The 17,335-nt window shown below is 45.3% G+C and overlaps 1 protein-coding gene across 2 annotated transcripts in view; it reads left to right on the top strand.

Moving 5' to 3' along the window:
- Positions 1-17,335, top strand: part of LOC102452319 (dual specificity phosphatase 29) — an 81,390-nt gene that overhangs the window by 34,459 nt on the left and 29,596 nt on the right. Inside the window, exon 1 of one of the 2 annotated variants that reach the window (XM_006126347.4) lies at positions 12,189-12,352. The exons of the other annotated variant lie outside the window; for it this stretch is intronic. The gene's annotated coding sequence lies outside the window, so the exon portion shown is untranslated. Of the gene's footprint in view, positions 1-12,188; positions 12,353-17,335 lie in introns of those variants that run through there. 2 annotated transcript variants of the gene reach the window in all.

Raw genomic sequence — 17,335 nt, 5'->3', positions numbered from 1 at the left:
GAACTGCTGAATACCGACTAAGAGCTAGATATGCCTGCATTATGGAGTTCCCTACACGCCTGATCCTAACATGCTGGCTGTGTCTAGACTGGCCAGTTTTTCCGGAAAATCAGCCGCTTTTCCGGAAAAACTTGCCAGCTGTCTACACTGGCCGCTTGAATTTCCGCAAAAGCACTGACTTCCTACTGTAAGAAATCAATGCTTCTTGCGGAAATACTATGCTGCTCCCGTTCGGGCAAAAGTCCCTTTTGTGCAAAACTTTTGCGCAAAAGGGCCAGTGTAGACAGCTCAGATTTGTTTTGCGCAAAAAAGCCCCGATGGCGAAAATGGCGATCGGGGCTTTTTTCCGCAAAAGCGCGTCTAGATTGGCACGGACGCTTTTCCGCAAATGTGCTTTCATGGAAAAGCGTCTGTGCCAATCTAGATGCTCTTTTCCGCAAATGCTTTTAACGGAAAACTTTTCCGTTAAAAGCGTTTCCGGAAAATCATGCCCGTCTAGACGTAGCTGCTGTGTTAAGAGGCAGCTGACAAGCCATCCTCTTCCCCCAGTCTGTTCTATTCCTTGCCCTGTTCTCCAGATAAGGACAAATCTCCCAAGGCCTGGTAACGTTGGGAGAATAGAAAAGCCCTAAATGGCTCTTCCCTCAGGGCTCTAGACTTGTGCCACCAACAGACAAACAAACAGAGGGGAATAGAATAAATTCAGCTTATTAAAAAATACAAGGCCTTTCCTCCTTGAAGTACCTTCCTAATCCTCAGCAACAGCCTGCTCTGTCTCAGAGCCCAGGCCCTGCCTTACAAACGCCACCATCAACTAGTTTCAGAGAGGTGCTGTGTGAGACTGTTTCAGCAAAAACAAGGAGTCCAGTGGCACTTTAAAGGTTCACACATTTATCAGGGCATAAGCTTTCGTGCGCTACAACTCACTTCCTCAGATGCTGAAGAAAAAAGGGGGAGGGGATACAGAGATGGGAGTGTGACATCAGTGCTAATTAAATCAGAGCTGATGTGGCTCGTCTCCAATAGTGGTGAGAAGGTGCAAGTACCTGACTGGGAAATGACCTATTGTCATGCGAGAACCGCTCCATGTGTCTATTTAAATCTTGGTTCAGGGTGGCAAATTTGCATATGAATTCCAGCTCAGCACTTTCTCATTGCAGCCTAGTTTTGAAGGTTCTTTTGCCTGAGAATGGCAACTTGCAAGTCCAAAACTGTGTAGGTGAAAGTGCTCCCCCACTGGCTTTTGGATGTTGCCATTCTTAAGGTCTGATTTGTGTCCGTTCAGTCTTTTGCATGGACGCAGTCTGGTTTGTCCAATGTACACGGCAGAGGGGCATCATTGGCCCATGAAGGCATATATCACATTCACAGATGTGCACCCAAATAAGCCTCCGATGGTGCAGCTGATGTGGTCAAGTCCTGAAATGTGTCACTAGGGTAGATGTGCAGACAGAGTTGGCAACGGGGTTCGTTGCAGGGATAGGTTCCTGGTTTAGGGTTTCTGTTATGGTGAGTGAAGCTGGTGGTGAGTATTTGTCTCAGGCAAAGCTGGCCTTCTGGGAGTGCAGAGCCATGCCCTTGGGGCTCGGTGAGGCTGTTGGCACCCCTGTGCAGCCTAGTCACTCTATCCATTAACTCCCACCATCATGGAAATGGAGTAGAGCCGAAGGGAACTCAAGAATTCTTCAAGTCCAGTTCTGTGCCCTGAGGCATGATCCAGTCAATCTGGACAACACCAACAGAGGATTGTCTAATTTGTTCTTAAAAATCTCCGACAATGTCCATTGCACATCCTTGGTCGGAAGGCTACTGCATACGTAACGATCCTTACAGTTAGAGCATCCTTCCCACTATGTAGTCTAATCTCCCTCCCTACATATTAAGCCCATTACTTCTTGTCCTACCTTCAGTAGACATGGAGAGCAATTGATCCCTGTCCTCTCTATAATAATAGTCTTCAAATATGTTAAGGTCCCCATCCCAGTATTTTCTCAAGATTCACAGTGTCCTTACTTCTGGGAAGATTAGTGTTCCATAGGTCAATCTTCCTGCATTCGATTTAGTGAGTCTGATAAAGACCCCCTAAATCAAATGCTGAGGGCAACTCCATAGACCTTGGAACTTCTTGCAGTAGCAAGGAACAGGAGAAGTCAATGGGAAAGTTTCTTCCATCGACCTCCCGCTGTGGGGACATCCCAGAGAAATCAATGCAAGGTACGTCGAATCCAGCTACACAACTCACATAGCTCAAGTTGAGTATCTTGCATCGATTTTCTCTGCTAGTGTAGACCTGGTCTAAATGTGCCAATTTCAAAAAGAAAACTATTCTCACAGATCAGGTTTTCTAAACCTTTTATCATTTTTCTTGATCTCCTCTGGACTCTTTCCAACCTGTCCACATCTTTCTTAAAGTGCAGTGTACAGAACTGGCTACAGTATGCCAGCTGAGGCCTCAGTGGAGCCAAGCAGAGTGGGACATATAAAATCCCTTCATGATAATATCAGAAGTTGACAAGCAGCTCATAAAACTGTATCAGCTTTCTGTCTGTCTGTTACTTGGATAAACAATGCCTATAGCTATATACAAGAACATTTGGCTCGTGACTGACTGAAAAAAAGCAATGTAACAAGAGAAGCTTGTCCAATAAAAGGTATTACATCACCCACCTTGTATCTCATGTAACAAGAGCGGGAGGGAGGGAGTACTTTTTGTGCAAGGGTTCAACAATACTAAGGAGCACTGTTTGTTAGTCAGGTCCCATCTGTGGGAAATGAATGGAGATTATTTAACTTAGATGAGCCATTCAACTAGCAGAAATTTGCCTGCACCTCCTGCTTGGCTCAGAAATTAATTTTTGCAGGAGCTTTCGCTTCATCTCCCCGTTAGAATATTATGGGTTTCTTTTGTGTTTAATTTACATTCAAAAATTGGACCCTTTCCAATCAGAATATTCAACAACTATCTAACGTATTGTGTGTGTGTGTGCACACGCGTGTGTGCATTATATCTATCTATCTATATTACGCCTGATGTTTCAACCAACACCCAGATACAATATCTTTTAAGGAAGATATTTACCTTTGTCAGTATTTTGATGTTCCCGATTCAATTTAATCTTGATTTCCACCTTCCTGTAAGTCAATGGTAGCGCTCATACAAGGGGGCGGTGAGAATTGCTGGACCCTTGAGCAAGATGGGGGATGAGTTGGCTCTGCACTCCCAGAAGGGGCAGAGCCTTGGGTGGAAGGGACGAGGCCTCCGGTGGAAGGGGCAGAACTGGGGGGGCTAGCCTCCCCCACCAGCCCCTCAGCACCATGTGGAGGGCACCGCCCTGGGCTGCAGCATCAAGGAGCCCTAGGACCTTTTGAATTGTTGGGCTCAGGAGAAGTTTCTCCCCCGCCCCCAGTCAGCAGGCCTGCAATCAGAGCTCTCATGCTACCCATTTCTCATTGAAATAATGACCCAACCCTCCTTAAAGAAAGACCTTTAAGCCAAGTTTCTATCTATTATTGAGGTTGCGCTCTACCTCAGACCTCTAGGGTGCACCACTGCAATGCTAAGTTGGCCACCACTCCTAGGTAAGAACCAGAGGACTTCAGCAACTAGACCATGTGGGCATTGGCCTTCATCCTTTCCCTCTCTTCAGTCTTTGAAAGAAATAACCTGTTGATGGGGACCACTAAACGGTTGGCTATTTTCTAATTAAAATAAACCATTGCGTAGCAGTTACAATAGAGGAGAGAAGGAACAAATTAAAATGTGGATGGCGAGCCCTGTAAAGCAGGGACTGTGTTTTTGTTATACCGATATAGAGCCTGTATCATAGCAAGGCCCCTGCCTCGGATTGGCAGCACCTCCAGGCAAATACTCCAGCTGTGACTACATATAGCACAGTGGCTTTCAAACGTTTTTTCTCACAACCCAGAAGAAAATTGCTGGTGCTCCCGACCCAACATAACGATCTCTTTTGACTAGAGTGTGGCTCCGGGATAGGGCCGGGAATGAGGGGTTTGGGGTGCAGGAAGGGGTTCAGGGCTGGGACGGGAGATTGGGGTGCTGGTCACTAGTCACACCCTGCAGCAAAGCGCCCCAATGCCTGGTACTCCACCATTCAGCATTGGGTCACGAACTGTACTTTGAAAACCACTGATGATGCATATATTTTGGAATATCTTATATTGGCAATGGAAAAGGCGGAGAAAAGGACAATAAAAATGATTAGCGCTGTGAAACTTTTTAGCTTGACAAAGAAATGACTAAGGGGGGATATGATAGAGGTCTCTAAAATCCAGGATGGGGGGGTAGAGAAAGTAAATAAGGAAAAGGGGTTACCCAGTGAAATGAATATGCAGCAGGTTTAAAACCAACAAAAGGGCAGTATTCCTTCACACAACCCATGGTGAGCTGGTGGAACTCCTTGCCACAGGATGTTGTGAGGGTCAAGAGGGCCAAGATAACAGGGTTGAAAAAGGAACTAGATAAATTCATGGATGATAAGTTCATCAATGGAGGCTCAGGATGGGCAGGGATGGTGTCCCTAGCCTCTGTTTGCCGTAAGATAGGAATGGGCAATTGGGAATGTTTCCTGTTCTGTCCATTCCCTCTGGGGCATCTGGCATTGGCCACTGTTGGAAGACAGCACCCTGGGCTAGATGTGCCTTTGGTCTGACCCAGTCTGGGCCTTCTTATATCGTAAGTATTGCCATACACAATCTAGGCATCTCTGGGCCTGCGTTCGTTGTCTTCCATGAGTGTCGAGGGCACTCAGCATTTCGTAGAACTGGGCCATTTGGTTTTGACCATGACTGTCTCAATCTGCAAAAATCAAAAAAGTTGTAGCTGTGCCACGGCTATATGTCTGGTTTAAAGACTGCATGTCTGTGCAAAAGGAGACCATCTGGATTTGCTTTATGGTTAATTTAAAAAAAAAAAGTATGTATATATAAAGTTTCTTAACTTTTGCCAAAACAACTCGAAGCATAATGGTTCCTGCATGCTATTAGCATTGCAGTGCAGCTGCAAACTTTCATTAGGATAATCTTATATAATTATATACGTAGTCTTCCCATACAATTGTTTAAAACCTGGCTTCCCCAAACAACAGCATATTTTGTAATAAAAAAGGAAATCTTTCAGTTAGGAGGAAAGAAATCTTTTCAACCGGAACTTTATTCAGAGATTTTATTTTAAAGTTAAATATTAAACTTTCAAAATGCCAGATTTTTCCAACTCTACCTCCGGTGTGGTCTGGCCAAAATATCACGGTGGTTTCGCTCCCTCCCGTCTTCCTGACCCCATTGATTTAGCGACGAAACCCCAGTGCTTCTAAGAATCTTATCACATTTCAGTTTTTATTAAGTTAAAAAAGTAGGTACTAACATGTTACCTTGTTGGCAGCTATTGCAAAAGAGCCAGGCCCCTCTGTGCTCAGAATCCTCACATCCTAGATGCGTAGAGACAGAGGAGAACAACACAGACCACGTCAACTCTGTTCTTCTCCTTCTAAATAATCCAGACCCAGGGGATGTTAATCCTGGTGGAAGAGGTAAGACGCTGGGGACAGGATTTCCTGCCATGGACCCCATGTCAAACAGATCCAGCGATGGCATTTTCATGGAGGTTGGGAACCCAAGAGGAAGTTCATAATGAAAATGAAAGCAGATCTTCATGGTGGGTAGCATGAAAAAAGTTCTTGCTGCTGGCTAGACATACACTGTGGCTCGTAGGAGGGAACACAACTGGTTCTCTCTCAGGACAGCACAGCCACTGCAGAAGGCACTTTCAAGTGAGAAATGATGGACGCTGAGGGTATGTCTAGACTACATGCCTCTGCCGACCGAGGTATGTCAATTAGACATACCGACATAGTCAATGAAGCGGGGATTTAAATATCTCCCGCTTCATTAGAATAAAAATGGCCGCCGTGTCAGCTGTTTGTCGGCATGAAGCAGCAGTCAAGACGGGGATCGGTCGGCAAGGAAAGCCTTTGCCGACCGATCCCTTATGCCTCGTGCAATGAAGGTGCTATCAGTGTGTTCTGTAGAGTCTTTCCTCTTTGCTGATTGCCTGCTTGCACCAGTTACTCCTTCCCTCCCGCTTCCAGTCCTCTCTCTTCCCTTGTCTCGCTAACCCTCTCCTAACAGACCCTCACCACTGGTCGGCAGGTGTCGGAGGCAGGGAGAAGCTAAGCCTCTCCAAACAGCCAAGTGTGGGCTGCCACCACTTTGCCCTCAGTCCCTACAGAAGGTGCTAGCCTGGGGCAGAAGCCAGCAGCCACAAGTGGGGAACAGCTGGGATCTCAAAGAATTTAAAACAGGATGCTCACTGCTGTTGCATCATTCCCTCAGCTTGTACGTTCTCTCCCTGCCGACGTTTTTTCGTCTTCTCTGTTTAGACTGGAGGCTCTTCAAGGTGAGGACAGTCCCTTGTTAGAGTCTGTACAGCGCCTCACGTAACAGGGCATCATTTTGTGGGGGGCTCTGAGCCAGGAGCATAATAAAAATAGGAAGTGCTGCATAATTTAATGTTTGGGGTACTAGAGCTGACTAGGTAAGGAACATCAATGTGTCCACGTAGCCAGCTTTCTCGTGGCGAGAGAGACTTTCTATGAAACGAGGTACCACCAGAACAGAGCAATAATAGTTCACCCAGCCTGACTTCCTGTATTACACAGGCCAGATCCATGCATTGAGTCCAATAACCTGTTGTTGACTAAAGCATCTCTTCCAGACTGCCTTGACCTGAAGACATCAAGAGACACACAACCCCACCATTCTCTTCGTAGTTTGTTCCTCTAGTTAAACTCCTTCTTGATTAAACTCCTAATTGCCCGGTTGAGGCTTTTGGGCATCCAAGGCCTGCCTGTGACCACAGGGAAGTTACTGGCTTAGCACAGGGAAGATTCCATCATGATAAGGCAGGGGACGTGGTTTAAAGAGTTTCTCAAACTGTCAGCCAGGATCTCATTTTAACGGGATCGCTAGGGCTGGCTTAGATTTGCTGGGGCTTGAAGCCAAAGCCTGAGTCCCTCCACCTGGAGTTGAAGCTGAATTCGCAGCCCCGCACCCTGGGGCCAAAGTCCAAGAGTTTCAGCTCTGGACACTGGGGCTCCGGTTACAGGTCCCTGCTGGGGCTGAGCACTTTGGCTTTGACTTTGGCCTTGCTCTCCTGGGCAGTGGGGATCGGGCTTTGGTCTTCCCCCTCCCCCAGACGGTAGGGATTGTGCTTTGGTTCAGGCTCTTCCTGGAGTTGTAGTTCATTTTTGTTGTCAGAAGGGGGGGAGGGGTCAAGGTGCAGTGACGTTTAAGAGCCCCTGGTTTGGAAGGTCACTCAAATGGCCTTGCCATGTTCAAAACTAACTAGTGATCTAGCGTCTCTGCTTCCTGGCTCCTAACAGGGGCTACCTTAAAAAGTCCTGATTTTCAGAAAGTGGGTACTCAATTCTCTCTCAAAAAAATCAGGTTGTCTCTTTACACGCTTTCAGCCTAGGAACCAAGAAGCTGCAGGGCCCAAAACCAGCAAGTGACTTCTGAAAAACCTTCCCCACAAAGGCTGTGGATTAAAAAACAAAACCTACCAAAGCCCACACAACTGGATGCCAAACTAGACCCTAGGTTCCTGGCCATTAAAATCCACTTCCCAGGGCTTATTTTGATTCCAGAGAGTTGCAGCAAGAGCTTGTATTGTTCTGACAGCCAGGAACACAAATACATACATCTGTTTCAGTTTAATATTCTTGGCCCTAAAGAAAAAAAAAATATAGCTCAAAACCATGCCATACCATCAGTCTGACATCAAAAGGTCAAACTTGCTGAGTGACAGTTTAAGAATGGAAACATTCCACCACCATAGATTATACAGTCGCCACATTACATAACCTATTCTAATGAATATTGCTGTATCACTTTACCACCATTCCCCCATGCTGGGTTGGTCGCCAGGATAAAAATAAAATGACCAGAGCGCCAGTTTCTGTCACATTTGACAGATATTGCTTTCTCCCCAGAAGGCAATTAATTTGTTCAACTACCTTCTGAGGTACCTTGGAAGGCCCAGCAGGTTTCTAACATCTAAGATCTTTTTTTATTTGAATGACGACTATCTGAATAATTGGACAGGAAGCTCAATTGCTCTACTGCATAAACAGGGCCCTACTAAATTCACAGTCCATTTTGGTCAGTTTAAGCAACAGGGTTTTTAAATAGCACATTTCATTATTTCAGCTATTTAAATCAAATTACCTAGTGTTATATTTGTAAGGATCCTGACCCACCCTTTTGGGTCAGGATCCCCAATTTCAGAAACACTGGTGTCCCCTGTGAAATCTGTACAGTGTTAGGTAAAAGCACAAAGACCACCAGATTTCATGGAGGGAGACTACAGTTATAGTCCCTAACACATTTTTCATGGCCATGAATTTGCTAGGGCCCTATGTATAACAACAAAGCTTGAAGAGCCTCTTCATATAAATCAAACCAAGTTGGGAGGGGCTGCAAGTGCTTTGGAGGAGAGGGTCATAGTTCAAAGTGATCTGGACAAACTAGACATATGGTCTGAGGTAAGTAGGATGACATTTAATAAGGACAAATGCAATATACTCCACTTAGGAAAGAACAATCAGTTTGACAAATACAGAATGGGAAGTGATTGTCTAGGAAGGAGTACTGCAGAAAAGGATCTAGGGGTCATAGTGGACCACAATCTAAACACAAGTCAACAGTGTGATACTGTTGCAAAAAAAAGAACAAGATTCTGGGAAGCATTAATAGAAGTATTGTGACCAAGACACGAGAAGTCATTCTTCCGCTCTACTTTGCGCTGATTAGGCCTCAGTTGGAGTATTGTGTCCAGTTCTAGGCACCACATTTCAAGAAAGATGTGGAGAAGTTGGAGAAGATCCAGAGAAGAGCAGCAAAAATGACCTCATAGGTCTAGAAAACATGAGCTATGAAGCAGCCCTGGCCTTTGGGCAAGGTGAGCAAGGTGGTAGCCTTGGGCCCGCCCACCTGGCTGCTCACTCGCTGCCCTGACTGGGAGACGCATGGCCATGTGGTTCAGCCACAGTGCCTTGGGCCCCGTGAACTCTGGCTAGGTCTGCAATGAGGGAAGACGGAAAGAACTGGGTTTGTTTAGTTTAGAAAAGAGAAGACTGAGGGGGACATGATAGCAGTTTTCAAGTATCTAAAAGGCTGTTACAAGGAGAAGGGAGAAAAACTGTTCTCCTTGGCTTCCGAAGACAGGACAAGAAGCAATGGGTTTAAATTGTAGCAAGGAAGATTTAGGCTGGACATTAGTAAACACTTCCTAACTGTCAGGGTGGTGAAACTCTGGAATCAATTGCCTAGGGAGGTTGTGGAATGTCTATCACTGGAGATATTGAAGAGCAGGTTGGACAGACATCTATCAGGGTTAGATGATCTAGATGGTGCTTGTTCCTGCTGCGAGGGCAGGAGACGGGACTTGATGATCACAGAATCATAGAACCATAGAGCTGGAAGAGACCTCAGAAGGTCATCAAGTCCAGCCCCCTGCTCTAGGCAGGACCAATCCCAACTAAATCAACCCAGCCAGGGCTTTGTCAAGCCAAGACTTAAACACCTCTAGGGATGGAGACTCCACTACTTCCCTAGGGAACCCATTCCAGTGCTTCACCACTCTCCTAGTGAAATAGTTTTTCCTAATATCCAACTTGGACCTCTCCCACTGCAACTTGAGACTATTGCTCCTTGTTTTGCCATCTGCCACCACTCCCTCAGCCTCTCCTCATAGGTCATATGCTCCAGCCCCCTAATCATTTCGGTGGCCCTCCGCTGGACCCTCTCCAATGTGTCCACATCCTTTTTGTAGTGGGGTGCCCAGAACTGGACACAATACTCCAGAGGTGGCCTCACCAGAGCTGAATAAAGGGGAATAATGACCTCTCTGGATCATCTCTCAAGATCCCTAGTATTCTATGATTCTCCAGTTCTAGTATTCTATTAAACGGATCCAATTGCCCAGAGCTCTAACAGCAACTATTATTCCAAATGCACCCAAGCGTGAGGTCTCATTGTGCTACGTGGGAGTGCTAGATAAAATGTGCAAACACCCAGCTCCTCCCCAGACGGTTTTACTCATCTACAAAGAGCAGTGGCACAGGAAGGGTGGAAGATAGGGTTATGGGTTAAAGTTTTCAAAAGCACGTAAAGTATCTAAGGGTCTGTCTGCTCTGCAGTCATAGGGTATGTGGCTGTAGTTTGTGTACGTTTACCCACGAGAACATTAGTCGAGCTAGCTAGGCTACCACGAACAGCAAATTTGCCACCACGCAGGCAGCTGTTCAGGCTGTACAAACTCACCTGGCCACCTGCACTGAAGTCCGTGTTGCTGCACCTCAAAGCTAAAGATTAAAGCCAGCTCAGGCACGGTTACTTCACATTCTGCAGATAAGCTACATACTAGAGGTGTAAACAGAGCCTTAGCCTCATGGGGAAAAAAAATGAATGGGATTTAGGCTCTTAATTCAAAGCACCCGAGTGCTTTGGAAAATGGGACTTGGCTAAAATTTCCAGAAGGCCCACAAGCAATTTGATAATAGTTTTTAATATAACTTCAAGGTGGCTTTTTCCGACACAAGGCTGAAAAGCCCTTTCCCCCATGCACTCTCACGAACTGGCTGACTTCTTGCAGGCACGGTGGCAAAGGTGAGCCTTGAGGAGGACAGAGGCGATGGATGTGCACCCATCTATGGCTCAATTCATGGGGGAACATCCCATGCCCAGAAGGCAAGGAGGGAACATGCGTGAGGGAAGATGGCAAATGTGCAACCGAACTGGCGCAGTTGATGAAGACGGGGCAGCAGGAAGCAAAGTAACATGCATGAATAGCTATTAATGCGCGCGCGCGCACACACACACACACACACACACACACACACACACTCACACACACACACAGTCCTGGAGAACTCCATTAGCTCTAGAGGCCAAGGTCTGTGCTTTTTGGAATGGCAGGTGCTTGGTTCAGCCCTCTGCTGATGGCCATGGTGTACATCCCCCTCACCCCAGCATTGCCAAGGCCAGAAGCTCAAAACGCATGTGTCAGACCCCCAAAAATCAATGAGGTTTTGGTAAAATGTGCTTTTGAATGCCTCCTGCCCATGCTCAAGGTGTGCGCTTGTAAGTGGATTCTGGCTGCAGGAGCTCTCTGGCCCCAACCCAGCTCCACATCTTAACCTACCAATCATCTAACCCCTGAGGTGCACCACACCATGGTGCACCTCACCAACCACCCTTTTCCTCTCAGCAGTAGACGCCCACAGTTTGTTTACACCAGGCTTTTGGCTTGGCTGAGCGAGGGGAGATGGGGAAAGAATGGCACATGGAAAGAGCTTCAGGAAGAGGAGACAGAGTTTGCCTTTGGCTGTTTGACACTGAAGCTCACGGCATGAAGGAATCGTCAGCCAGTAAGAAAGAGACAGGGACTGAAGCGTGGGACTGGGTGATGGGACAAGTTAAGTGTGGAAGTCCCCAAGCCCCACCCTCTGAAACACTGACTTGTAGCTATTCTGTACTTGAGTGATAAGAAGACACTGAAGTATGGGAAGGCCCTAGCTTGGTCTTGCACTAAGTAGCATCCAGTGGCATCTCCAATTATAATGTCCTGCTTGTCCCATAATCCCAACAACAATCTTCTCCCTTTGCTCCTGTTTGGGAGACTCCGACTTCTGTCCAAGTGGACTGGGAAGGTAGCAAGTGGAGCGGATACCCATCTTTCCAAGCAGGGAATGGTCCTTAAGGAATTACAATTTCTGCTCAGACATCAATGCTGGAGACAGAACAATTGATGAGGAAAATCTGCTTAACAAATCAGGAGCATCTCACCACATCCACACACCATGCCTGGTGCCCTGTGTAGATACAGGTCACGCTAAGACCTTCTCTGCTCTTGTAGTCCATTATCTAGCACGCATGAAGCCACCAGAGGTATCATAATGACAAACAGCTGTTAATTGCGTCTAACATAAAGCCAGGATTAAACTTAGCATCAGGACTGAAAGGGGACCGGGAAGGTAAAAGATGCCTTCTTGTTTATTATAGTAACCAACGTGCAGACGTCACATTATCTTACTCATGCTGTGACTGACCAATCTGACCATGACTCAATGACAGATTTAAGGTTTCAGGTCACATCAGGGAATAGGTTTACAAGCAGATGTAAAGCTTCTTCCATGAACTGGGTAGCACAGAAGGTCAGAGTCAGCAAATCCTATCCTAAAAATAGATCCGAGTTTCAAAGTTAGTAAGATTTCCTGTGTTGTCCTGCCACACTTCGTAGAGCCAAGCTACCTGCAGCTCCTGCCCAAGCTTACAGGTAAGCCTAACCAATATCAGCTTTGAATTCTGTTTCCTATGCTTCCACTCTTCCTTTTAACAACTAGCTCAGCAAGTCCTGGCATAGAATGAGAAGCCGGCAAGCTGACGGCTTCATAAAATTCTTATAGAGCAAAGGCATGGAAAAGTGGATAATCAATTTTTTTTGGAAGAATATAGGGCCAGTTTCTCTTAAAAACTATAGCATGAGGAGACTCGAAGAGAGCTAAAATCAATGTGTTTATACAGCATATCCCCTTTAAATCTGGGCTGAAATTAGATTTAAAAAAAGAGAAAATCCAGCTTCAGTTTTACAGGTTAATTTTTTGGGGGGAGGGTGATATTAGAAATCCTCCTACCTACATATTTTGTTCATTCTCTAATGATTCTTGGTCAAGAATCCAATCCAGTTACAGATCCTATGAAATGCGAATATGGTTTTCAGTTTCTTGGGCACTGATATTCAGTGGAACCCCTGACTTAGCCTGTTTTAAATTAACCAACAAAGAATAAAGGCAAAATGTTGTGTTTTGTTTTAAAGCATCAGAGATTGAGAGGTTCATTGAAATAGCTGGTTAGTTAGGAATGTACACAGCAGGAGGGTTTAGGAAATAATCACAGACGCTGCAACTTTGTCTGGCTTGAAATTGTTTAAAGATAACTGCATTAAATGAACTACTTCACAGCCCCCCAAATCTTTCAAACGTAAGGACATCCGGGTGATTCAAAGAGGCTGAATTAAATGACACTTTCTAGTGAAGTTAGAGAGGATAATAGATAGGGATCATAGTCTCAGGAGTTCCTTCATTTAATATAATGGAGGCATTTTAGGATTATTCGTTATGTATTTACCGCCCTTCTCTGCATTCTTTCTGGACTCCCAGCTGACGTAGAGGAAACCAGCTTTTCCAGGAGTAACAAAGTTATGATTTCCCCTCTCCCCAGGATAGGGTTTTAATAAATTCTAAATCTCAAATATGTTTTAAATAGATGCATAAAAAAATAAAGTATCCCAAACACATTCCTCCGTTCCTCGCTGCAGGGCTCAAAAAGTGCCAGATTGACATTTGAGGACATAGTTGCTAATACTGTTGCTCAAGCAAAGCGTCATGAGGACGATATAACCAGGAGCAGCATTTTTCAGCCCTCAATATGCTTAGTGAAATAACCTAACCCAAAGGGGTTTTCTTGTCATTTACACACCGTTCGCTCCGGATGACACGTCCAGTCTTTGAACCTAGAAAGCAAAGCCCTGCTTATGTTCAAGGCAGACAGAGCACTTCACGTAGTCAGTACACGGAATGCTGAAACAAAAGTTTTCTGCCAGGTAACAGCTCTCTGCTTAGCAAAATGAGATGTACTGACATTGACCAAAGAGGGTAAGTGCTTGTCTGCCCAGATCAGAAGCATGGGGTGGTAACATCCTAATAACTTGTAGTGCCTGGGAAAGAAAAGGACAGACCATTAGCCAGGAATTCGGGGAACGTACTACACTACCTTTCACTATTTCTAAAGAAAGAAACTTGGCTTATATAGGACCATGATTTTGCTAGCATTGAGAGGGTACTATTATGCAGATTCAGTCATACTGCTAAATTAGATCCAGATCTGTTGCATACTCTTGAAAACACACGAGAACTTGTCGTTCTGATTACTTGATCTCAGCTATTTCTCTCTCTCTCTCTCTCTCTCTCTCTCTCTCAACATGCAGTATTTGTGGCAATATATTCTCTTCCGTTGTGCAGATCTTATGTTAAGTGGGGTTAAATAAGGAACCTCATGTTGCACTTTAATGGAGCTTGATGCGACTAGTATTTCATTCAAAGCGAATGGCAAAACTTCAGTGATTACAATTGTTTTTAGTGGGGCAGGATGTTCAATGAGCAGGAAAAAACCCAACAGCATTCTAACCCTCTACAGAAAACCATGCAGAAACATGAAAGATTTATTGCCATGTTCAGTTTATGGGTAGAAGGGTTTCAACAAAATTCCCTGTTTTCACCACTCCGCTTAAGTACAAACGGGAGTAAATAAATTCACATCCCGGACTTCCGGGGTGAAATTTTGACTCCGTGGAAGTCAATGGGAATTTTACCACTGATTTCAAAGGGAACGTTCACTTGCATAATCCTAGCCTCCTTCTGCGTGCCTGTACCGCACCAAGCACAGCAAGTTCCTGGTCTCAGCTGGGGTCTATAGACACTTTCACGTAAACAGCACAGGCAGAGAACTGTCCACAAGGGTGCAATGTGTCAGACTGGGGTCATCTTGAGAGGGCTTTGGAGCTATCTCTGGACAATGAGGAGGAATCAGCTGCACAGGAAAGGGATGACCTGGGGTTCCTGCGGAAAGCAGGGGACACAGACTTTTTTTCTCTCTCCACAGCAGATGTCCAGTCATAAATCTCACTGAGCAAGTTGCCTGGCACTTGGGCATGCAGCAGTAAGATTTATGCAGCACATCAAGCCAAAACATTTAGAAAGCAATGCTGCTTGGCACTTACAGAATGTCGTGTGTCCATAGGCCTCACAGTGCTCTAGAAACATTCCGCTGGGCATGTCGCACAAGGGTGGGGCATCTCCACCGCATTACTGGAGACCATGAATCTACAACTTCCTGAGCTCTGGAGTTTGGGGATGTTTATACACGGGGCAACTGACACACACAGAGGTCCAGGGTACAATTTTCAAGAAAGGCCCCTGATTTGGGGTTTTCAGAGGGACTGAGCGCCCACAACTCAATGAGAGCTGCACCTGCTCCGCAGCTCTGAAAATCAAGTCTTGCGGGGGATGGAATCTCAAATTGGACCACCAGTCCTCTGCTCCACCCACTTGTCCATGCTTCTTGGCAACAAACACCAGACAGACAAGCTATAGCATACTACACATCAGCCAGCAGATTTCCCTTACGAAACAACAAACCACAAATGACAAACACATCCATTTGGCAACTGTGGAGTGGAGAGCGAGCAGAAAGGATAAATTCCTTTGCAAAACCTAATGCATGCTGCTAATCCAAATTAGCTGCACAATTACTTCTATCAATGCAAAAATAGTCAAATGTTTTTTCTAGTGTGCAGCACTTGAGAGAGACTTAAAATGCAGTGTAATTTGCCACAATGTATGTCCTGAAGTGGTTTGCTAATGAAAAGAGGATTAAGTCTCCATTATTTCATGAAATCACTAACAATATTTTCATCTATATACATATAACCCAGGGCGGGGGAGGGGAAGGGGGAGGGATATTCCTTCCAACCAAGTGCTTAACAAATAAAATTCATTAGCTCATGTGCACTTTGCTCTTATTTATGCAAAGTAAAATGAGGGTATGAAATTGCAGAGGCTGGAATTTCTATCACCCTGTGTCTGATGAGAAGTTTAAAGCTCATCACAGCGTCAGTGAGATTCACCAGGTTTTGGGGGGGAATGGTTACATCCTGGCTTGCAGGAGGGGTGAACCCTGCAAATGATTCAGGGTGAGCATGGGAAATTACGCCAGACCTGATCTCATGCAAGGATCCCCAGCCTCTACTCCCACTGCGAGTCAAGACTAACTACAGATTAAGACACTCAGGCTATGTCTACACTGGCGCGATCATGCGCCAGAGATATGCAAATGAGGCTCGGCAATATTCCACGCTTAGCCTCATTTGCATACTTCTGGTGCAACAACCCGCCAGTGTAGACATAGCCTCAGGGTTTGGCTCTAAGAGAACAGCTCTCAGCATCTCTGGGGCCCAGACCCTACCTGTACAGTCAGCTGTCCAGGGCAGGAGAGTAGCAAATTTTTGACTCTTCTTTAGCACTCTTCCTCCATAACATTCCAAGGGCAGATTCTACATAGCAATCTCCCCACCCATTTTACAGTTGGGAAAACAGAGGCATAGGGAGATGACGTGATTAGCCCAAAATCATGCAGCGAATGCGAGACTGAGCTGGGCACAGAACGCAAATCTCCTAATCCAGTGAACTCTCCACCCAGTAAACAGCCAAGGGGGCTCAAAGCACATTGCTAGCCATGCAAGAACTGACTTCGAACAGCGGCTTAACAATTTCTTCATTCTGGAGCATCACCTATTTTCTCCTCTGCAAAGTGGGGTCTCCTATTATTTAATATTTGTACTGCAAGGGCATCTTAACACCCCGGTCACATCCTGTTGGGGTAGACACTGTACACAAAATTATGGCCCTTTCACTCCATTTTGGTGCTTCCCCAAAAATCTATGGATGAAAATGGACATAGACCCACTAAGTATTATTATTCACTGTTAATAGGAGAGGGGGAAAAAAGTTGAAAACTCGTTCCAAGTCTGTCTTATAAAATAGGCTGAGCCCTTTTTTAAAAAAAACCTGACTTTCCCTATCTTAACTTCTGATTTCTCTTAGACATAGTTTATCATCTTTATATTTGAAGCAGTAGCAAGGGGCAAGAGAAGGAAAAGAAATCCAGCGAGTGTTTAACCTCTCATCTAAATTCAGGGGGTAGATTTGGAGAGCTATCCTGCCTTCTCTCTGTCAGTCATACACAGAGAAGCCAATAATAAAGGCAAATTAGTGTTATTTGGTTCTTTGACGGACACTGACTCCTCCCTCCCCCAAACAAATATTTGAACGTAATTAATTCCAGCATCTGTGCAACAAGCCAACTTTCTGGAACTGAAACGACATTATTTCCTAGAAGTTTAGAATCAAATCTGAAATACAAATTTTATTCGGGAGTTTCAACGGATGCTTCCTTGTATTGTAATTCAATTTAAATATCCCCACAGCAGATAGCATTGGCAGGGGATGAAAGAGCATAGTTTGCTTGAGAGTTCAGGGGGGCAATATGGCTTCCCAAGATCACCAGCAGAACGGAGTGCGTCTCAAAAGAGGTTCCATTTTCGGGGCACTAACATAGCTTAAAACTGAAACAGTATGTTTCCGTACCACCGATGATCATTTGCAGATGTAACCATGCCGTTTTAAGGTCAGCACTTGACGTG

The sequence above is a fragment of the Pelodiscus sinensis genome, chromosome 8 (assembly GCF_049634645.1).
Source record: "Pelodiscus sinensis isolate JC-2024 chromosome 8, ASM4963464v1, whole genome shotgun sequence".
Taxonomy (NCBI): Eukaryota; Metazoa; Chordata; order Testudines; family Trionychidae; genus Pelodiscus; species Pelodiscus sinensis.
This window is presented reverse-complemented; position numbering and strand designations above follow the sequence as displayed.